The sequence below is a fragment of the Brachyhypopomus gauderio genome, unplaced genomic scaffold (assembly GCF_052324685.1).
Source record: "Brachyhypopomus gauderio isolate BG-103 unplaced genomic scaffold, BGAUD_0.2 sc135, whole genome shotgun sequence".
Classification (NCBI taxonomy): Eukaryota; Metazoa; Chordata; class Actinopteri; order Gymnotiformes; family Hypopomidae; genus Brachyhypopomus; species Brachyhypopomus gauderio.
Window position 1 is genome coordinate 53,302 of NW_027506956.1, and position 22,604 is coordinate 75,905.

General features: G+C 41.4%; 6 non-coding genes and 1 pseudogene across 6 annotated transcripts; all 7 read left to right on the forward strand.

Annotated features, from left to right (window-relative positions):
• Positions 1 to 12,048: 12,048 nt before the first annotated feature.
• LOC143499637 (U4 spliceosomal RNA) lies at positions 12,049 to 12,189 on the forward strand. The gene has a single exon (XR_013126248.1). It is a non-coding gene; the product is annotated as a U4 spliceosomal RNA (small nuclear RNA).
• A 6,161-nt stretch (positions 12,190 to 18,350) lies between these two features.
• Positions 18,351 to 18,499, forward strand: LOC143499658 (U4 spliceosomal RNA; annotated as a pseudogene).
• A 650-nt stretch (positions 18,500 to 19,149) lies between these two features.
• On the forward strand, positions 19,150 to 19,290 carry LOC143499610 (U4 spliceosomal RNA). Its single transcript, XR_013126222.1, has one exon. It is a non-coding gene; the product is annotated as a U4 spliceosomal RNA (small nuclear RNA).
• Positions 19,291 to 19,939: 649 nt separating this feature from the next.
• LOC143499635 (U4 spliceosomal RNA) lies at positions 19,940 to 20,080 on the forward strand. The gene has a single exon (XR_013126247.1). It is a non-coding gene; the product is annotated as a U4 spliceosomal RNA (small nuclear RNA).
• A 650-nt stretch (positions 20,081 to 20,730) lies between these two features.
• Positions 20,731 to 20,871, forward strand: LOC143499586 (U4 spliceosomal RNA). Its single transcript, XR_013126198.1, has one exon. It is a non-coding gene; the product is annotated as a U4 spliceosomal RNA (small nuclear RNA).
• Positions 20,872 to 21,520: 649 nt separating this feature from the next.
• Positions 21,521 to 21,661, forward strand: LOC143499653 (U4 spliceosomal RNA). Its single transcript, XR_013126264.1, has one exon. It is a non-coding gene; the product is annotated as a U4 spliceosomal RNA (small nuclear RNA).
• A 655-nt stretch (positions 21,662 to 22,316) lies between these two features.
• On the forward strand, positions 22,317 to 22,457 carry LOC143499626 (U4 spliceosomal RNA). The gene has a single exon (XR_013126238.1). It is a non-coding gene; the product is annotated as a U4 spliceosomal RNA (small nuclear RNA).
• The last annotated feature ends 147 nt before the right edge of the window (positions 22,458 to 22,604 follow it).

Sequence of the window (22,604 nt, forward strand, 5' to 3'; positions counted from 1 at the left end):
AACACTGTTTATGACCCACCATCGCGATGGATGGTAACCATCGCGATGCCACCCCCCCCCCCCCCCCCCCTTCCGTTTCCCGAGCTGAAAAAGGGGTCATGTATTTAGGGGGCATTAAGTAGAGAGCCACATAAAGTCCACTTTTGGGGGGAAAAGATCCGCCCCCATCACAATGCTGGCTACGGGCCTGTATCTAGGTTATAGCTCGTTTTTTTCTACATGCCTGTATTAATTTTAAACATTTCATGTTATTCACGCAAATAGAATAAGACTGCTCGTTGTGCGTCGGGAAACTTGCTCATTGTCAAATGAAGAATGACGTTCAACTTCAGCGAAAGCATTAATTTTGCAGTGCAAAGGCTATAATATAAAATTGACACGAAGGTGTTTGTAAACATGTTTATTATAAGTTGAAAACAACACATTTAAATGCTAATGTTTCTGGCCAAAAAAACCAAAATGTTTACCTTATCTGGTTTTAATAAGCTGTGGACTTGGGTGACCACACTACCCGCGGTGCTGAAACCCTTTCTGAGGGTGTGCTGGTAGCGCATATACAGAGATACTTACGTACGTTTTTTTTTAGCGAAAACCTGATTTGGTTATTTTTCCACCATATCAGTGGATCCTCTTCCCCGTCTATAGAACTTTCCTGCAGATAGATGGCAATTTCTGCCTCAGCTCTTTGCTCGTCCGTTAATTCTCTGGCCACCCTCTTCCCTAAAAGGCTCCCCAAAGATGCCTTCTTTTGGGGGGGCACTGCTGCGGCGCTTCCTCCCGATTCCTCTTCTCCGCTATGTGTCGGGCCTGTTGTTGCACTTAAGGGAATGATCTCTGCCACGACCTCTTCAATCAGCTCAGATTTTGTAGAGCGATGTGCAGGGGGGGTCATGTGGTCGCCTCTGTACCTGGGGTCAAGCAGTGTGCCTTTGCGCAGCGTCCTCTGGATGGTGTCTTCATATCTGCGCTCCATCTGCTCCAGGACAACACGCTTCAGGTTGGCTGTCAATTCAGAATCATCCTCGCATCTCTCCAACACATTTTCTAGATGCCCCAGCATGGGTACCAGGGAGGACACGGTGACATATTTTTCCCCAGAAAGAATATCTGTGAAATCCGCCACTGGCTTCAGCGCCTTGTTCACGGATTCTAGAACACTTATGTCCTGCCATGTCAGCTGAGGCAGTGGTCGGTGGCTTTTGTCTGCAGCAAGTACATGTTCGATGGCTTGCGCTTGCTCCAGCATTCTTTCCACCATTTGCTGTTTCGAGCCCCATCACGTGGCACAATCCTGTCAGTAAAGACACAGGCTAGTTATCCACTCTAAGTTGGCCTAACAATGAGCTGCACATTAAATGCTAAAATTGGCCAAACCTAATGCTAATTATTTTAAAAGCTATATACAAATTGAAATGATAGTCTTAAGTTGTTAGAATTGTTTAAAATATTACCATGATCAATGAATGCTCAGGGAGGTTCATTTCCATCTGCGCTTTCCGAAGCTCATTTCACCATAGCCAGCTGTGGGAAAACGCAGCGTTGACAGCTTGACAAACTGCAAACACGCGGTCTGTACTCGCCTTCTGTTGTGCAAGGGAGTTGTTGATGGCAAGGTACAGGTTGTGGCCAAAGCAACTCAGCCATGGCCATTTGAGCTGCCGGATGGAGGTCAGAGGTTATGCAGGCAATCTTTTTTTCCTCTATGTCCCACTCCATAATTGTGCTGCGCAGAGCATCCTCCAAATTGTCCGCCGAGTGTGTCTCTGGCATGTAGCAGGTTTGTAGGCATTTGGACTGCATTCTCCACTCTTGGTTGACATAATGTGCTGTCACAGACATGTATGGCATCATGTTGCAGCTGGACCACATGTCAGTTGTCAAGGCCAAATATTCCACCTGAGACAGCTCAGTTGCGATGGCACTTCTCACCTCATTGAACAGATTGGGTACAGCTGTATTAGAAAAATATTTGTGGCCTGGCAACTCGTACTGCCTAACATGTGTAGCATGGCCTTGAAAGTGGGCTTCTCCACCGTGTTGAACGATACCATTTCTATGGCCAGGTAGCGAGTTACAACACCTGTCAGCTCCTTCCACTGGTCACTGTCAGTTTTATATTTAGTGCTTTTCTTGCCCTTCTTTCCAAACAACTCCTGCACCATGTTAGGTTGCCAACTGTTGAAATGCGCCTATCAAACGGAATTAAACTGGCGCTTTTAACTGAAGCAATTACGTTAACATTCAAGCGTAATTGTATTAGAATGTTAACGGCTTTTAAGAGTAATTGTATTTGAAAAACACAATTTTTTTATGCAAACACCCCCCCCCCTCCCGATGGCATCGTCCATCGCGATGTTTCACTGCTTACATCGTCGTCTGTCAATTAAGGACATCGCCCAACCCTAGTGCCTCGTCCGTCGCCCTGCACGCAACGTCACAGAAAGACGAGCCGACCAAGACATGCTAGGCTGTGCGTCCCCCACTAAGAAGGGGAAGAGAGCGAGTAAGCACCATCACGCCTCTTCCCCTGCACGTTGCCGCAACGCCCCCATAACCGTGGTGGAGATGCAGCAGGACCCCATTTGTGCGAGCCTGCTGCGTCAAGCTCAGGCGGCCAAAACGGAGGCAAATGCAGAATGCTTCCGGCTGGCCGCACAGAGGGTGTGGAGTGAGAGGCACTCCCCTCTGACCCGAGACTCCTCCCCCTTGATGGTGGGGGCCTTTGAGATCTCCTCGGCCGGGATAACTCCGAAACCTTCCGAGAAGGAGTTCGAAGAGGAGGAGTCTGAAGAGGAGGAGAGCTCCCCTCCATCGGTGTACTCCGCCCCCACAGAGTACTACAGCGAGGGTGAGGAGGAGGTCAATCCTCCCCCGTCTCTGTACTCTGCTCCGATGGAGTACTACGGGGAGGGCACGAGTCCCCCCCGTCAGAATACTCCGCTCCCACTGAGTACTATGGGAAGGAAGCAAGTCCCCCTCCATCGGAGTGCTCTGATCCCACAGAGTACTACGAGGAGGACGCGAGCCCTTCTCTATCCGAGTCCTGCACCGAGGGAGAGGAGGTGAGCCCACCCCCATCGGAAAACTCCGGTGAGACGGTGAAGGGGAGGAGAGACCAGAAGGATGACGTTTCTCCCTTTCCCTCCGAGGGGAGCAAGATGGACTGCTCCCGGTGCTACACCCCAGGGGAGCCCATGATATGGAGCCAGGGTGGCTCGGAGGAAGGGATGGAGTAGTGTTATTTTACAAACATTACAAGTAATCAGTTGTAACCACAACTGATTACAAGTAATCAGTAAACATTCTGATCTCATACCAGCTGCTTGAGCTTAAGTGCGGACTAAAACGCGCAAAAAGACTCGAAACGTATTGAAACAGCGTCACGTGACGAAAACCGTTTTTGGAACAGGCACGTGGCTTTCCCGTCTTGATAAGGACTTCAAAACAATGTTTAGGAACACCGTGATTCAAATGAATCGATTCAATTCGATTCCGCGTTTCGAGTTTGACATCACTAGCCCTGAGGTATTTCGCGAGAGAAAAACAATATGGCAACTTACTTGCTATTGACACCTATAAATTACCTTCAGTAACTTTCAAATAACTTTTCAGTAGTGCATACATCTGTGTGCTAGCTAAACTTAGGCACAAATTCAAATGACATAGGCACATGCCAGTGTCTGAAAGAAAAATGTCATTGTCATGTACCACTGTCATCTGTACGTAAGATGCCGATAACGGTGGTATATGCCAGCGTAGCCTTTATGGAAGATGCCAATGCCTTTCCGTGTTATTACTGCCTCTCAACTGATGTTTTGGCAGGTTCTGAATGAAGGGATTTTTGAGCAAACCCAAAAGTATGTGCATTCAAGTTCATGAACTGTGTACTCAAAGTAGTACTGTCCTCTCAAACTGTCTCTGACAGCTAAAGCAGTCATCACTAGCTTGGATTTTGCTTTACAGACGAGTTGCTTACAGCTTTTTATACAGTGTTGAGAAAATAAGTTTTTGCTTAGCAATAATATTAGCAAAAGTATATTCTGCTCATCAATAAAATTGATATTAAAATTAGATATATAATTATTAATAAGATAAATAACTGCTGCCTTAAATGCTTTAAGTTTCTTCATAATCTTAGGGGCCATATGGCATATTGTTGCAACAGAGAACAGTTTGGTCTATAGGGAGTGAAGTATCTGTAGAATATGTTCTATACTGATAAGCTCCACAGAAGGTGACTTGCACCAACTGCCTGTAAGGGCACGCTATTAGGTTGGGACACAGAGAATATGAAATAACGCAAAGTCATGCATCTAGGTTGAGAACTCTAAGTATGACCATGCAAGTGTACTGAAGGGGTGGAGCAGTAGTATATAAACCTGCTTGTTACAAGAGAACTTTGGATCTCTCTGATGTAAATGTTAGAATGTGTGATAAAGTGGTTGATAGAAGTTTAAAGCCCTAACAACAGTTATGAGTACTGGCTTAAAACCCTTAATTTGGAACTTATAAATTGGAATGAATGCATATTGGAGCACACTTAAGATAAAATTTCATCTCTCAAACTGCTAGTTAAACTGACTTTAATTTAAAGTTGTTTTTGAAGAAAAGTGGCTAACATTTAGCTAGCTAGCATACAAAAGAAGCAACTCTCTGTAACGTCCTTTTCTGCTATTGAGAGGAGATGCTACTTTGTTTGAAAAAATCTCTCTCAGAAAATAGTAAAACACAAGTTTCCAGACCTTCAACTGAGCACTTCAACTGAGCACTCTTTGTGGAGCTGGTACGTACATTGGTCATATTGTTGTCGATAGCTTTGTAGATAAAGTAGAGCAAATACTGCATTATTGTCATTAACGTATACTCACTCATTCATGTGCGTTAATGGTGTGGGGACAGAAAATTTTGTGCTTCTGTTCCTCCTGTTGCTCAGCAGCTAACGGTGGCAGGCACTGTGAGTAATTAATCTAAATTAATCGCATTCATTACTTTTTCCACTCACTGGCAATTACGTGGAATTACACCGAGGTAACTGGGATTCAGTTCCCGTCACTACGTCTGAAGGTCAGTCCAGGTTGATGTGATGATCTGAGTACTTGGCAGTTGAAGCAATGGACCATGAACATAGTACGCTGTGCTTCTGGATCCTTGCCGAGCCAGTATCAGTTTGTAGATGTTGCAGTGTTCTAATAGTGGTTGGTTGGTTAATAACATGTACGGTTATGGTTGTTGGAGAGAAGATGGGCGGTAGGGCCTTGTGAGGAGTATGGGAGTGGCATAGGATATTTTACCATCTTATCCTGTGTTTAAGTATAATCTATTCTCTAGGCTACCTAGTGACCGCTGCGAACAGGGCAGTTGACAACAAAGGAAAGTCTTTGTGGCAGCTTGGAGAGACAGCTGACAAGGGGGAATAGACCCCACCGGGGCTGTCATGGGCTAGCTACTCATGATGGCGGCACTTGCGGAAATATCCGTGTGCGTGCAACCTTAAGAGCTACAAAGAGACTTAAGAAAACAATACCCCTTGAGTCTGCGAGAGCTGGGGTGGAAGATGACTCACAGGATGGTCACATGGCTACGAACTCTGGAATGGAATCGACAATGAGAAAAAGCTCTAGCACAAAGGTATCTGCCGCGGTAGGAGGTGAGATGCAGGAGTGTGTCTGTGGATGGAAGAAGGTTACGTCACTTAGAGGGCTGAGGATTCATCAAAGTAAGAAGAGATGTTTGGAGGTGGTAGTGCAGGGGCACCGCATTGAACAGTACTTCTTACGGAGTAGTTCGAATCAGTCGGTTGAAGTCCAGCGGCAGGTTGTACACCACAGCCCGCAGGATATCAGTACCTCTGTTGCTAAGGAAGTGAACTGCAGTAAAGACATACAGGATGATGAGTCTGAGGTTCATCAGATGAGAAGCAGAAGGCTGGCGAAGGAGAAGAGTTTTGTCCAGAGAAATAAGGTAAAATGGCCCGCAGCAGTAGATAAAGCAGGCTGGAGGAGCGTAAATGATGATCTTAGAGGTTTACTGGCTAGTCTGAAAGGGTCAGCAGAAAGTAAATTGAATAGATTAGGTGGAGTCATTTATGAGTATGGATTGGCTAGGTTTGGGAAAGTACAGGTGAGGGAAAAAAGGCAAGAGTCTGTGAAATCTAGGCGACAGGTAGAAATAGCTGGGCTTGTCCAGGAGTTGAGAGCTCTGAGAAAACAGTGGAAGAGGGCAATGGATGAGGATAAAGAGGGTATCAATTGGCTACAGAGAGATCTGAAGAGTAGGTTAGCAACTTTAAGGAGGGCAGAGGTGTTAAGGAAAAGGAGAAGGAAGAAGGAACATGCTAGGGCAGCCTTCTTCAGAAATCCCTTTGGGTTTGTAAAGACTTTATTTAGCAAAGAGAAATCTGGTAGACTAAATGTAGAAAGAAAGGTATTAGAAGAGTACTTTGAATGTATGTATAGTGATAAGGATAAGGACAAGGAGTTGGAGCTCCCAGCAGACATTCCACCAGCGGGCACAATAGGGGGCTGCATGGATGTCAGCCTCCCAAAGTGGAAGGAAGTGCAAAATGTGGTTCGCCATGCAAAGGCTGGGTCTGCGCCAGGGCCTAACGGTGTGACGTATCAAGTGTATAAGAATGCACCTGATGTCCTGAAGTTTTTGTGGAGAATGATGGTCATAATGTGGAAACAAGGGACTATCCCAAAAGAGTGGAGGAGAGCAGTGGGCATCCTGATTCCAAAAGAAAAGGATTCCAAGGAGATAGAGCAGTTTCGACCAATAAGTCTCCTTAATGTAGAAGGTAAAATCTTCTTTAGTGTAGTAGCAAGGAGATTAGTAGAGTACCTAAAAGCAAATAAATTAATTGACACCTCAGTTCAAAAGGCAGGGATTCCTGGTTTTGCAGGTTGTTTGGAACATAGTAGTATGATCTGGAGTCAGATCCAGGCAGCGAAGAGAGAGGGTAGGGATCTACATGTGGTGTTTTTAGACCTAGCTAATGCTTTTGGGTCCGTGCCGCATAGCCTAATATGGAAGGCGTTTGAATATTTTCAGGTGCCAGCAAATATTACTAGGCTGGTTAAGGCATACTTTGAGGATATTCAGTTATGTTTTAATACAGGAGAATTTGTTACAGCATGGCAAAGGTTGGAAATGGGTATAATGGCCGGATGCACCATTTCGCCTTTGGCATTTACTATGGCCATGGAGGTGATAATTAGGGCCTCAAAGTGGGTGGTAGGCGGTGAAAGACTGCGAGATGGGTTACGGCTACCTCCAATTAGGGCATACATGGATGACATGACAACACTAACAACGACAGTACCTTGCACGCGGCGGTTATTGGAAAAAATACAGGGAAATCTTAGGTGGGCTAGGATGAAGGTAAAGCCTAATAAATCTAGAAGTATATCAATAGTTAAAGGCAAGTTGGTGCAGGAGAGCTTTTGTATGGAAGGGGAGTGTATACCATCGGTACAGGAGAAGCCAGTTAAAAGTTTGGGCAGATGGTATAGTGCAGCATTAAATGATAAGGAGCAGGTGGCGATCTGAAAGACAGAATTGGTGCAGGCAATTAATAGAATAGAGAAGTCGCTGTTACCAGGAAAATTAAAATTATGGTGTATCCAGTTTGGCTTGCTTCCTCGTATTAGATGGCCACTGACAATTTATGAGGTACCTATCACAGAGGTTGAGAGGTTGGAAAGGATTTTGAATAAAACAATAAGGAAATGGTTAGGTTTGCCACGTTGTTTACGTAGTGTAGCATTATATGGAAAAGGCATACTAGAACTACCTATGACTAGCTTAGTTGAGGAATTTAAATGTGTGAGGGTGAGTCGAGAGGTGATTCTATTAGGATCTAAGGATAATGTCGTAAGAACAGCAGCATCAGTGGCTAAGGTAGGGAGGAAGTGGAATCCACGGGTAGCGGCGCAAGCGGCCGAAAGCGCGTTAGTGTTGCGCGATATAGTAGGCTATGTCCAATGTGGAAAAGCGGGCTTTGGATCAGGTGACTCATGGAAAACATTTAATAAGGCCACGTCACCAGAGAGAAGGCAAATGGTAGTGTGTTTTATAAGGGAACAGGAAGAAGATGCTCGACGTGCAGTAGCAGCGTCTCAGGCAAAACAAGGCCAATGGCTTCATTGGCAGAGTGTAGAAAATAGGCGGCTCACCTGGCAGGAAATTTGGGCGATGGACGCGGGGCGCATCAAGTTTCTACTTGGAGCAACATATGACGTCCTTCCAACTCCTCAAAACCTCGCACAGTGGGTAGGCGAAGATCCTAAATGTAAGTTGTGCACGGGAGTTGGCTCGCTAAAGCACATTTTGTCCGCATGCCATGTTAGTTTGTCACAGGGGCGATATACATGGAGGCATAATCAAGTTCTAAGTGTGCTAGTGTGTTTATTTGATAAGAAGTGCTTAGAGGTTAATGCATTGACTAGTGTTGGTAATCGGTACGCAAGTAGGTTTGTGAGGGAGGGTCAATGTGCAGGAGAACGCGATTGTGCTGTTGATGTTGGCAGGTGGGGTGAAGCACGAGATTGGAAACTTCTAGTAGATATAGGGAGAAAACTACAGGTTCCGGAGTGCATAGCAGTAACTTCATTGAGGCCCGATATGGTGTTGTACTCGGAAAGTAAACGGATTGTTTGAAGACGCGGTTGATGAAGCATTTGAGAGGAAAAAGTTAAAATACGCTGACTTGGTGGCTAATGTGCGAGAACGCGGATGGCAGGCGCACATAAGACCAGTAGAAGTAGGTGCTAGGGGCTTTGTGGCTAAATCTATGACATCGTTGTTAACACAGTTCTGCCTTAGAGGGAGAAAGTTAAGATCAGCTGTGAAGGAGCTGTCGGTGGTAGCTGAAAGAGCTAGCCAATGGCTGTGGATTAAGAGGGCACAGACTACTTGGGGGCATGTCCCATAAAGGTGGCTTGACTGGACTTATGAGTGAGACGTTGGGAAGGTGAAATGGGTAACATAAAAGGTGGTTGAACAGCAAGCTTTGAGGGGGGTGAGGCTGGGACGCCAGCCCTCACCGTTGAGCCTCCTGGAGGTGTTGTGGGCTCAAATCAATGAAACACCAACGAAGGGAGGTGCCCACCTGATGACCCCAGTGAAGAGCTTGTAAGTGGTTGTGGGCGTCGCTGTTACTTTGCGTGAAGGTCTGTCTAGGGCTGTGTTGTGGTCTGAGTACGTGGCAGTTGAGGCAAGTGACCATGAACATAGCACGCTGTGATTCTGGATCCTTGCCGAGCCTGTATCAGATTGTAGCTGTTGTTGTGTTCTGCTCAAACAACTGGTGTGTGTTTAGGATGTCGTTGTTGCTTTGTTTGAAGGTCAGTCCAGGTTGATGTGATGATCTGAGTACTTGGCAGTTGAAGCAATGGACCATGAACATAGTACGCTGTGCTTCTGGATCCTTGCCGAGCCAGTATCAGTTTGTAGATGTTGCAGTGTTCTAATAGTGGTTGGTTGGTTAATAACATGTACGGTTATGGTTGTTGGAGAGAAGATGGGCGGTAGGGCCTTGTGAGGAGTATGGGAGTGGCATAGGATATTTTACCATCTTATCCTGTGTTTAAGTATAATAGTCTGACTTCGCTTTCAAGGAGCACGATTGTGTCTCAAATTCAGCAACTTTACAACGTGGAAAATAAATCAAAGTTGTACGAAGTCGCGGGAACTGAATATAGCTTTCGTAAAGATGCTGAATTTTAGATGCAATTGTGCTCCTTGAACGCAGTGGATCAGGCCTACACACACACACACACACACACAGAGTAAGGTCCCATACAGCCTCTCAACACATCTCAAAATGACAGACAAAACTACAAAACTCATCAAAAGGAATATGTTAATTTTTTTGGATCAATAAAATTTCTTCAATGAATGAGTTAGAATGTTATAAAATATTGAACAGAGAATATATCCAATCGGATTATCTGATCAAAATAAAAATATCAAATAAAGACAATAAATAAGGAAATAAAGGAATACCTTTTTTTTATGTGCCATATTTTGTCAATTGTGATTTTTCACCGCAATCGAAATTTGTCCTCTGCTTTTTACTCATCTGTGCAGTTAGAACACACACACACACTAGGGATTACTAGTGGGCTGTGGATCACACGTGCCCAAAGTGGTGGGCAGCCTTGAGTATGTGAAGAGGGAAGTGATGTTGTGGGCATGGAGGAGGACACTTGGTCCAGGGAACAACCCAAAGGTTCTAATTACCGGCTGCAGGACCTGAACTGGTGATGCGTGCACGGCAAGCTGCCAGTCAAGGATATGCTGTACAGGCACGGGCTCACCAGACACCTGCGTTGCCCAGGCCCAGTGCAGATGACAATAACCTTCTCGGACGATTTTTTAAGGCTATTGGTATGCGAAGGAGGCCTGGCAAAGCATGGAAAAAATTCCCAAAATGCCTTTTGATTTTCATTCGCCATGCAATACTGTTTCTGTTAACATGATTACTGGATGACTTGAAATATATACAGATGTGGCAATTTTTGCTAGTCTCTTCAGAGACTTGATCTTCATGTGATTTATTTTTGCTAGTTTCTTTGTGGGTGGATCTCTCTGTGCCTTTGATGTTCTAGTTAGGCCTAACATCTTGTCATGTGTACTCATAACTCATCTCTCTCGCCGTTTGATGCAAAATCTGTGGGATTATAACTTTACTCTAAACTTTACTGAATACCCCACCTGGATGACTTGAAATATAGTCAGCTGTGGCAATTTTTGCTAGTCTCTTTGGAGACTTGTCAAGCTGTGAAAGTAAGGATTCTTTATTGGATTTTGTTGCGCTTTGATATTCATGTCACTTATTTTTGCTGTCTTCTTTGTGGATGGAGTTGTCTGTGCATTTCATGTTTTAGATAGGCCTAAGATTTTGTGTGTGTTCTCATAATTAATTTTCCAATGTTTCTGTCGCCGTTTGATGCACAATCTGGGATTATATAATCCAGTTCACCTTTTTCTAGGTGGTTGGTATGTTCTGGTATGCTCTTCCTGCAATGATGGTGTCTTAATGGCAGTTTACTTGGCAAAACTCAGCTGTCTTCTTTAGCTATTATTTTTACTGCCAAAGGTCTATCCTAACTTCTAACGTCTATCTATCTACCTATTTATCACAAGAGCTTGTGGCTCTGACAGTATTCAACGCTGTAGCGAACGGCAGTAACTTTGTTTTACCGCAAAATATGAAAACGATTGAAACCATTAATAACCCAATTAAATCCACTGGGAAATGTACGATCTGGTAAATGTACGATCTGATAAATGTAGTGATAAATGTACGATCTGGTAAACGTGGTAAATGTACGATCTGGTAAATGTAGTGGTAAATGTACGATCTGGTAAATGTATTGGTAAATGTACGATCTGGTAAATGTAGTGGTAAATGTACGATCTGGTAAATGTACGATCTTGTAAATATAGTGGTAAATGTATGATCTGGTAAATGTAGTGGTAAATGTACGCTCTTCTGCCTTGTCCGCGGTGTAGCACTAGGTCCTGCTTCTCGTCCCGCTTAGCAGTAAATGAATAACATGAATGAAGAACGTTCGTATGATTGAAACGCAATTTGGCCTCTATGAAGGTTCTGGGCGGAAACTGCTGGCCACTGTGTCATTGAAATTGCCGATTTCGGAAGTGCTCTGTTTGCTTATTAAGTCAATGATAATTAAAATATATACATATAATCTCCCGACCCCCCCCCCCCCCCCCAAACAAAAAACTCATCGGATCTACACGATTCACGTAGGTCACCCTTTTCAACTTCAAAACGGCGAATTTCGCCGAAAGGTGACAGATTTTCATGCCTGCTTTTGATTTTCATTCGCCATGCAATATTGTTTCTGTTAATGCATTAACATGATTAGAAATGCAGTATCTCAGAAAACAAATACTGATGCATTCAGAATTGCTTTTAGTTATTGGAACATCATTTGTGCATTATTTGTGATGTCACAACAGATACCATTCATGAGTTCCTCTGTAAACAATGTGTGTACTTTGGCATCGTTTTTATTTGTTATTCTTTCGCAGAGGCAATATCGTAGCCTATGAAGTTTATCCGAGGCGTGATCATTGCTGGTTGAAAACTTTACCCAATACCCCGCCTGGATGACTTGAAATATAGTCAGCTGTGGCAATTTTTGCTAGTCTCTTTGGAGACTTGTCAAGCGGTGAAAGTAAGGATTCTTTATTGGATTTTGTTGCGCTTTGATATTTATGTCACTTATTTTTGCTGTCTTCTTTGTGGATGGAGTTGTCTGTGCATTTCATGTTTTAGATAGGCCTAAGATTTTGTGTGTGTTCTCATAATTAATTTTCCAATGTTTCTGTCGCCGTTTGATGCACAATCTGGGATTATATAATCCAGTTCACCTTTTTCTAGGTGGTTGGTATGTTCTTGATGAGCTCTTACTGCAATGATGGTGTCTTAATGGCAGTTTACTTGGCAAAACTCTGCTGTCTTCTTTAGCTATTATTTTTCCTGCCAAAGGTCTGTCCTAACTTCTATGTGTATCATTGCTGTTACATATTTTTTTTTTAATCAATATTTTTCTTTATTAGTCACACATTAAATATTATTTGTACACAATAATGTTAACAAAGTTGTCAAAATTATCCCCATCCCCACCCCCGAACAAAGGAAGGGCAAAATTAAATAAATAGATAAATAAGGAAAAAAGGAAAGAGAAAAAAAAACAAAAAAAAACAAAACAAAACACTGCGATGTCTATATTCACATGTTAGAAGCATTGTAGTAATGTTAAGCTTCATATCTACTTCCAGGTCCTTAGTCCTTAAGGTCCTTAGTCCTTAGTCGCTGTAAACACCAATCTTCTTTTAACAGATGGTTATGGAAAGTTGGAAGAGGACATAAAAGTAATAAAATTTCCCCAGATTGTTTCGAATGTCTTAGGCTTTTTCCTTAAATTGTACATAATCTTTTCAGATGGAACATAAGAAGAGAGTTCTTTCACCCACATTGATAGACTTGGAGGCTCACTGCTTTTCCATTTTTGGGTTATACATTTGTTTGCAGCAATTAAGGCCAGTTTAATAAACCTAGTATTAGTTTTGGTATTTACTTTATTTACTGAGAGCGAAGACTCATCCCCTAACAAGGTCAGCCTAGGGCATAAGGGTAACTTAACACCAGTTATAATTTCAATAAGTCTCTGTATCTCCCTCCAAAATCCATCAATGTGAGAGCAAGACCAGAACATGTGAAAGACAGAACCTGTTTCGGTCTTGCATCTTGGACAAAATTTAGAGTATCTACAATGTATCTTGTTAAGCCTCTCAGGGGTGTAGTATGTTCTGTGAAGTAGATTAAACTGGAGGAGTTTGTGTCTGCTATTGAAATACGTTCGGCCTATTTTACAAATATGCTTCCACTCTTCTGCCTCACAGGAAAGATTTAAATCTTGCTCCCATTTTGTCTTAATTGCAAGTGTTTCTGTATTGGTTAGTTCCCACAGTATTCTATACATGTAGGAAACAAAGCCCTTTGCGGTATGATATTCCAGCAGTTTGGTATCCAAGACAGCAGGTGATAAAGCTTCTAATCGTCCTCCTTGTTGCACCCTAATGTAATTTCTGACTTGTAGATATTTGAAGAACTGTTTGTCATGCAGCTGAAATGCTTGTTTTATTTGGTCGAATGTCATTAAGATATTGTCTTGGTATAATTGGCCAAATGTATGTATTCCTTTGTTAAACCATATATGACTGCTACTGTCTCTTAATGGTTCCGGTAAGGCTGGGTTGTTATGGAATGGCGTGTCTGGATAAACTAGTTTCTGGTTTCTGGTTTTTTTACGTATTTCCAACCACAACTTACAATTATGTATAATATGGGGGTTGCTAGTGGCAGATTTAAGAGTGTGATATTGAGGAATGTAGGGTAAACTGGATAGAGATGTATTAGGTACGAAATACTGTTCCAGTTGCACCCAGGTGGGAGGATTTTGAAAATCCGCTTGCCAGGCCCATATTGTTATTGATTGGGCAGCCCAGTAGTACAGCTGAAAGTCAGGTAAACCAAGCCCCCCTTCATGTGTAGGACGACATAGCACCTTAAGTTTAACTCTTGCATTTTTGTTGTTCCATAAGAAACTTATAATTGAGCTATTGAGACGTTTAAAAAATACTGAGGAATAGAGATAGGGAGATTCCTGAAAAGATATAAAAATTTAGGAAGAATGTTCATCTTTATGCAATTTACACGTCCAATTAGCGAAATGGGCAAACGTTTCCACCTTTCTAGCTCCTGTTCTGCCTTTTTTAATAGTGGTGTGTAATTAAGCTCAAAGGTGTGGTTTACTTCCTTAGATATATGTATACCCAGATAAGTAAGCTGGTGCTTCCAGGAGAAGGGAATATTTATATGGGAAGTCTTTTCTGCTGCTGAATTAAGAGGCATGATGACACTTTTGGTTTTGTTCACTTTATAGCCTGAAACCACCCCAAACCTATCTAGCAGTTCCAATAAACCCCTAACTGATTTTTGGGGTTGAGTGATATATAACATGATGTCATCTGCAAATAGTGAAATGACATGTGTCTTGTCACTGATATGTACTCCATGTATTATTGAGTGTTTCCTAATGGCAATAGCTAAGGGCTCAATTGCAAGTGAGAACAACCCTGGAGACAAAGAGCAGCCTTGCCTTGTACCCCGTGTTAGAGGAAAAAGTGGGGAAATATCATTATTAGTTTGAACACAGGCCATGGGGTGTTGATATAAAATCTTAATTATTTTGAGAAAATTTGGGCCAAAATTCATGTTCTTTAATAATGAGCTTAGGTAGTTCCATTCAACATGGTCAAATGCTTTTTCAGCATCTAAGGAGACTGCAAGGACTGGTTCATCAGTGTGTTTGGCATAATGTAAAATATTGTAAAACCTTCGTATATTATCTGTACCAGAGCGTTGGGAAATAAAACCAGTTTGATCATGAGCCACCAGCTTTGGTAGAACCAGAGCCAGCCTACTGGCAATTACTTTTGTTAGAATTTTGTAATCCGTATTTAATAATGATATAGGTCTGTATGAACCACACAATTTTGCATCTTTTCCTGGTTTTAAGATTACAATAATTAAAGCTTGTTCCAATGTTTCTGGAAGTTGACCATCTTCAAACATTCTATTGTACATTTCTATCATAGGGTTGATCAATCTGGGTAAAAACTTTTTATAAAAATCTGTAGAAAAACCATCTAATCCTGGCGATTTACCCATTGGTAGATTTGCAATAGCTTCTGTAATTTCTTCCTTCGAAACCTTAATTTCTAGGTTCCCTCGTTCCTGATCGGATATTGCTGGAGTTTCAAGGCCATCCAGAAAAGAATCTATATCAGCTATATCACTATTCTGTGATGTGTAGAGTGACTTATAGAATGTTTCAAATGCTGAATTAATTAATTTAGGGTCTTTAGTGACTGTACCATTTATAAGTTTAATAGTAGTGATTGACCTGTGGGCATCTTCCTTCCGAATCTGCCATGCTAACAGCTTCCCTGCCTTGTCTCCATGTTCATAGTATTGAGCTTTACTTCTGAGGATGGCGTTTTCAGCTTCACGAGTAATTAGAATATTGTATTCAAGTTTTTTAGCATTGAGTAGTTGGAGTATCTGTTCATCTTTTGTGGTGCTATGAGTCTCTTCTAGTTTTTTTATTTCTAGTTCTATGGAGCGCAATTGTGTTAAGTGGTTTTTCCGCCTATTTGCTGAGTAAGAAATGATTAGACCTCTAAGGTATGCTTTCATAGATTCCCAAATTATAACCGGAGACGCAGAGCCCTTGTTTATATTTAGGAAAGTGTCTATGTTAGTGTTTATAAATTTCACAAATTTTGAGTCATTAAGAAGATGAGTATTAAACCTCCACCGCTTGGGCCTAGATGATGCATATTGACTATCCATTGACAGCAATAAAGGAGAGTGGTCTGAGATAGTTCTGGCTAGATATTCACATGATAATACTCTAGGTTCTCTCCCGGTGTGTATAAGGTAAAGGTCAATTCTAGAGTAACTATTGTGTTTATGTGAATAAAACGAATACTCTTGTTTGGTTTTATTTGATTCTCTCCATATGTCTATGAGGTTATGACTCAGTATTTCTTTCTTTAGTGTTTTAGCTGCCTGGGTTAGGGGTGCCTGTATTGTTGATCTATCCCGCATATCTAACACCAGATTCATATCTCCTCCGATTATTAGTTCTGTGGAAGCATACGTTAATTTAAAGAAAATGTCTAAAAAAAATTTTGGTTCATCGTAATTTGGCCCATAGATATTCACCAAAACAAGTGGTTCTAAGCCAACAAGTCCTCTAATAATTATAAAGCGTCCACCTGCGTCTTTTTCAATAGTTTCAGGCTGAAAGGAGATCTTTTTGTTTACCCAAATTGCCACCCCTCTGGATTGTGATGTAAAGGATGAAAAAAACAGCTGCCCTGGCCATTGTCTTTCAAGTTTTTTATGTTCCTCGTTCGTTAAGTGGGTTTCTTGCAGGAAGGCAAAATCTATCGTTTGGGTTTTAATATAGCTCAGTACTTTCTTGCGTTTTAAGGCATTATTTAAACCATTGACATTCCATGATAAAAATCTATATATTGAGGGTGTCCCTACCATCTTTTCCTCTACCGCAAAGTTCGTTAGAGCCTGTTACTACAGCTACTAGCAGAAAAATAAATGACAAGGAAATTAGCAAATACTCATCGCTACACATCAGCAGTGCCTTCGCACAGATACAAAAAAGTGAAAGTGAAACCAGACTTTCATTTAGAACACGACGATAATTGAGTATAACCAAATATATAAAAAGGATCTTGCCCCTCCACCCTCTGGGTCTACGTACCCCCGAACAAACTGTAGACCTAGTAAACTCCCCTATAACACGCTCAGGTGAAGCGATCGACATTCTCGTCACCTATATCGGCCTAAGCTCTGCATAGATAAATAGAACTAAACAAGCAGCAGTCCGTCTTTTAAATGGTATACCTTTTCCTCATGGAGTTCATATTTACGAACTTGGCCTTCCCTGGAGCAGCTGTGGATGGTGTTGCTGAAAGTAGTTCTCCTCTGATGATGGGGATGAAAAATTACGGCGTCCCTCCGAGAAATTCACCCTAAGAGTAGCCGGGTGGAGCAAACTGTAGGTGATGTTGTGGTCTCTCAGTCGTCTCTTTATGTCGTTAAACGCCCGTTTTCTTTTGTACAGTGCCGTGGACACATCCCTGAAGACCATAATGGTTGAGTTTCCGAACCTCAGCTCGCCTTTTCTCCGGGCCGCTTGGAGAATTATTTCGGTGTCCCTATAGCGGAGAAAGCGAGCAACCAGTGCCCGTGGCTTCTCGTGCTCGGCAGGTCGCTGTTGGAGACTGCGGTGACATCTTTCGATTTCGAATGATCCTGCCTGTTCGTCACTGATGTCGAGAATTTTTGGTAGCCACTCTCGGAGAAAACTCGCTCCGTCTTTACCCTTGACACCTTCAGGAAATCCCACAAGGCGCAAATTCTTGCGTCTCGCCCTGTTTTCCATGTCATCTATTTTTTCCTTCAGCTCCTTGATATGTTCGTCTTGGATTTTGTTAGCATTAGCCAGCTCTGCACGAAAGTCCACTATAGCGGTTTCATACTCGGTTTGCTTTGCTGAAAGTTCATGTAGTTTGGTGTTAATGGCAGCTTGATTCGTGTGAATTTTTGCAATGATGTCGCCGAGCTTGCCAAGACGGTTATCCACCATGTCTTGAATTTTCGAAAACCCCTTCTCCATTTCAGAGAGGAACCATGACGGTGGTGAGCCGCTCGCCTCGCTAGCCAAATTCTGTTCATCCGATAAGCCTGCCTCTTTCTTTTTTGCTGGCATTTTCAACTTTCAGATGAGAACAATAAAACCAGAAGTGTTTAGCTCCTTTAAAAATCTAAGTTTGATGAACTGCTGCGTTGTTGACAGGATTTAAGAGAAAGTATCGCAGAGCCGATCGAGGCGTGTCTGTTCTCTAAGCTGCCATAACCGGAAGCCGCTGTTACATATTTGACTCCCCCTCTCATTTTTGCCCCTTGCTTGACTCCGCCTTTACAGTGAAAAAAATCCCATGATGCCTTTTGATTTTCATTCGCCATGCAATATTGTTTCTGTTAATGCATTAACATGATTAGAAATGCAGTATCTCAAAAAACAAATACTGATGCATTCAGAATTGCTTTTAGTTATTGGAACATCATTTGTGCATTAGGCCTATTTGTGATGTCACAACAGATACCATTCATGAGTTCCTCTGTAAACAATGTGTGTACTTTTGCATCGTTTTTATTTGTTATTCTTTCGCAGAGGCAATATCGTAGCCTATGAGGTTTATCCGCCTTTATCCTCTCCGATCATTGCTGGTTGAAAACTTTACCCAATACCCCGCCTGGATGACTTGAAATATAGTCAGCTGTGGCAATTTTTGCTAGTCTCTTTGGAGACTTGTCAAGCGGTGAAAGTAAGGATTCTTTATTGGATTTTGTTGCGCTTTGATATTTATGTCACTTATTTTTGCTGTCTTCTTTGTGGATGGAGTTGTCTGTGCATTTCATGTTTTAGATAGGCCTAAGATTTTGTGTGTGTTCTCATAATTAATTTTCCAATGTTTCTGTCGCTGTTTGATGCACAATCTGGGATTATATAATCCAGTTCACCTTTTTCTAGGTGGTTGGTATGTTCTTGATGAGCTCTTACTGCAATGATGGTGTCTTAATGGCAGTTTACTTGGCAAAACTCTGCTGTCTTCTTTAGCTATTATTTTTCCTGCCAAAGGTCTGTCCTAACTTCTATGTGTATCCTTGCTGTTACATATTTGACTCCCCCTCTCATTTTTGCCCCTTGCTTGACTCCGCCTTTACAGTGAAAAAAATCCCATGATGCCTTGTGATTTTCATTCGCCATGCAATATTGTTTCTGTTAATGCATTAACATGATTAGAAATGCAGTATCTCAAAAAACAAATACTGATGCATTCAGAATTGCTTTTAGTTATTGGAACATCATTTGTGTATTTTTTGTGATGTCACAACAGATACCATTCATGAGTTCCTCTGTAAACAATGTGTGTACTTTTGCATCGTTTTAATTTGTTATTCTTTCGCAGAGGCAATATCGTAGCCTATGAGGTTTATCCGAGGCGTGATCATTGCTGGTTGAAAACTTTACCCAATACCCCGCTTGGATGACTTGAAATATAGTCAGCTGTGGCAATTTTTGCTAGTCTCTTTGGAGACTTGTCAAGCGGTGAAAGTAAGGATTCTTTATTGGATTTTGTTGCGCTTTGATATTTATGTCACTTATTTTTGCTGTTTCTTTGTGGATGGAGTTGTCTGTGCATTTCATGTTTTAGATAGGCCTAAGATTTTGTGTGTGTTCTCATAATTAATTTTCCAATGTTTCTGTCGCCGTTTGATGTTCAATCTGGGATTATATAATCCAGTTCACCTTTTTCTAGGTGGTTGGTATGTTCTTGATGAGCTCTTACTGCAATGATGGTGTCTTAATGGCAGTTTACTTGGCAAAACTCTGCTGTCTTCTTTAGCTATTATTTTTACTGCCAAAGGTCTGTCCTAACTTCTATGTGTATCCTTGCTGTTACATATTTGACTCCCCCTCTCATTTTTGCCCCTTGCTTGACTCCGCCTTTACAGTGAAAAAATTCCCATGATGCCTTTTGATTTTTATTCGCCATACAATATTGTTTCTGTTAATGCATTAACATGATTAGAAATGCAGTATCTCAGAAAACAAATACTGATGCATTCAGAATTGCTTTTAGTTATTGGAACATCATTTGTGCATTATTTGTGATGTCACAACAGATACCATTCATGAGTTCCTCTGTAAACAATGTGTGTACTTTTGCATCGTTTTTATTTGTTATTCTTTCGCAGAGGCAATATTGTAGCCTATGAGGTTTATCCGAGGCGTGATCATTGCTGGTTGAAAACTTTACCCAATACCCTGCCTGGATGACTTGAAATATAGTCAGCTGTGGCAATTTTTGTTAGTCTCTTTGGAGACTTGTCAAGCGGTGAAAGTAAGGATTCTTTATTGGATTTTGTTGCGCTTTGATATTTATGTCACTTATTTTTGCTGTCTTCTTTGTGGATGGAGTTGTCTGTGCATTTCATGTTTTAGATAGGCCTAAGATTTTGTGTGTGTTCTCATAATTAATTTTCCAATGTTTCTGTCGCTGTTTGATGCACAATCTGGGATTATATAATCCAGTTCACCTTTTTCTAGGTGGTTGGTATGTTCTTGATGAGCTCTTACTGCAATGATGGTGTCTTAATGGCAGTTTACTTGGCAAAACTCTGCTGTCTTCTTTAGCTATTATTTTTCCTGCCAAAGGTCTGTCCTAACTTCTATGTGTATCCTTGCTGTTACATATTTGACTCCCCCTCTCATTTTTGCCCCTTGCTTGACTCTGCCTTTACAGTGAAAAAAATCCCATGATGCCTTTTGATTTTCATTCGCCATGCAATATTGTTTCTGTTAATGCATTAACATGATTAGAAATGCAGTATCTCAAAAAACAAATACTGATGCATTCAGAATTGCTTTTAGTTATTGGAACATCATTTGTGTATTTTTTGTGATGTCACAACAGATACCATTCATGAGTTCCTCTGTAAACAATGTGTGTACTTTTGCATCGTTTTAATTTGTTATTCTTTCGCAGAGGCAATATCGTAGCCTATGAGGTTTATCCGAGGCATGATCATTGCTGGTTGAAAACTTTACCCAATACCCCGCTTGGATGACTTGAAATATAGTCAGCTGTGGCAATTTTTGCTAGTCTCTTTGGAGACTTGTCAAGCGGTGAAAGTAAGGATTCTTTATTGGATTTTGTTGCGCTTTGATATTTATGTCACTTATTTTTGCTGTTTCTTTGTGGATGGAGTTGTCTGTGCATTTCATGTTTTAGATAGGCCTAAGATTTTGTGTGTGTTCTCATAATTAATTTTCCAATGTTTCTGTCGCCGTTTGATGTTCAATCTGGGATTATATAATCCAGTTCACCTTTTTCTAGGTGGTTGGTATGTTCTTGATGAGCTCTTACTGCAATGATGGTGTCTTAATGGCAGTTTACTTGGCAAAACTCTGCTGTCTTCTTTAGCTATTATTTTTCCTGCCAAAGGTCTGTCCTAACTTCTATGTGTATCCTTGCTGTTACATATTTGACTCCCCCTCTCATTTTTGCCCCTTGCTTGACTCCGCCTTTACAGTGAAAAAATTCCCATGATGCCTTTTGATTTTCATTCGCCATGCAATATTGTTTCTGTTAATGCATTAACATGATTAGAAATGCAGTATCTCAAAAAACAAATACTGATGCATTCAGAATTGCTTTTAGTTATTGGAACATCATTTGTGCATTATTTGTGATGTCACAACAGATACCATTCATGAGTTCCTCTGTAAACAATGTGTGTACTTTTGCATCGTTTTTATCTGTTATTCTTTCGCAGAGGTAATATCGTAGCCTATGAGGTTTAGCCGAGCCGTGATCATTGCTGGTTGAAAACTTTACCCAATACCCCGCCTGGATGACTTGAAATATAGTCAGCTGTGGCAATTTTTGCTAGTCTCTTTGGAGACTTGTCAAGCGGTGAAAGTAAGGATTCTTTATTGGATTTTGTTGCGCTTTGATATTTATGTCACTTATTTTTGCTGTTTCTTTGTGGATGGAGTTGTCTGTGCATTTCATGTTTTAGATAGGCCTAAGATTTTGTGTGTGTTCTCATAATTAATTTTCCAATGTTTCTGTCGCCGTTTGATGCACAATCTGGGATTATATAATCCAGTTCACCTTTTTCTAGGTGGTTGGTATGTTCTTGATGAGCTCTTACTGCAATGATGGTGTCTTAATGGCAGTTTACTTGGCAAAACTCTGCTGTCTTCTTTAGCTATTATTTTTCCTGCCAAAGGTCTGTCCTAACTTCTATGTGTATCCTTGCTGTTACATATTTGACTCCCCCTCTCATTTTTGCCCCTTGCTTGACTCCGCCTTTACAGTGAAAAAAATCCCATGATGCCTTTTGATTTTTATTCGCCATACAATATTGTTTCTGTTAATGCATTAACATGATTAGAAATGCAGTATCTCAAAAAACAAATACTGATGCATTCAGAATTGCTTTTAGTTATTGGAACATCATTTGTGCATTAGGCCTATTTGTGATGTCACAACAGATACCATTCATGAGTTCCTCTGTAAACAATGTGTGTACTTTTGCATCGTTTTTATTTGTTATTCTTTCGCAGAGGCAATATTGTGGCCTATGAGGTTTATCCGAGGCGTGATCATTGCTGGTTGAAAACTTTACCCAATACCCCGCCTGGATGACTTGAAATATAGTCAGCTGTGGCAATTTTTGTTAGTCTCTTTGGAGACTTGTCAAGCGGTGAAAGTAAGGATTCTTTATTGGATTTTGTTGCGCTTTGATATTTATGTCACTTATTTTTGCTGTCTTCTTTGTGGATGGAGTTGTCTGTGCATTTCATGTTTTAGATAGGCCTAAGATTTTGTGTGTGTTCTAA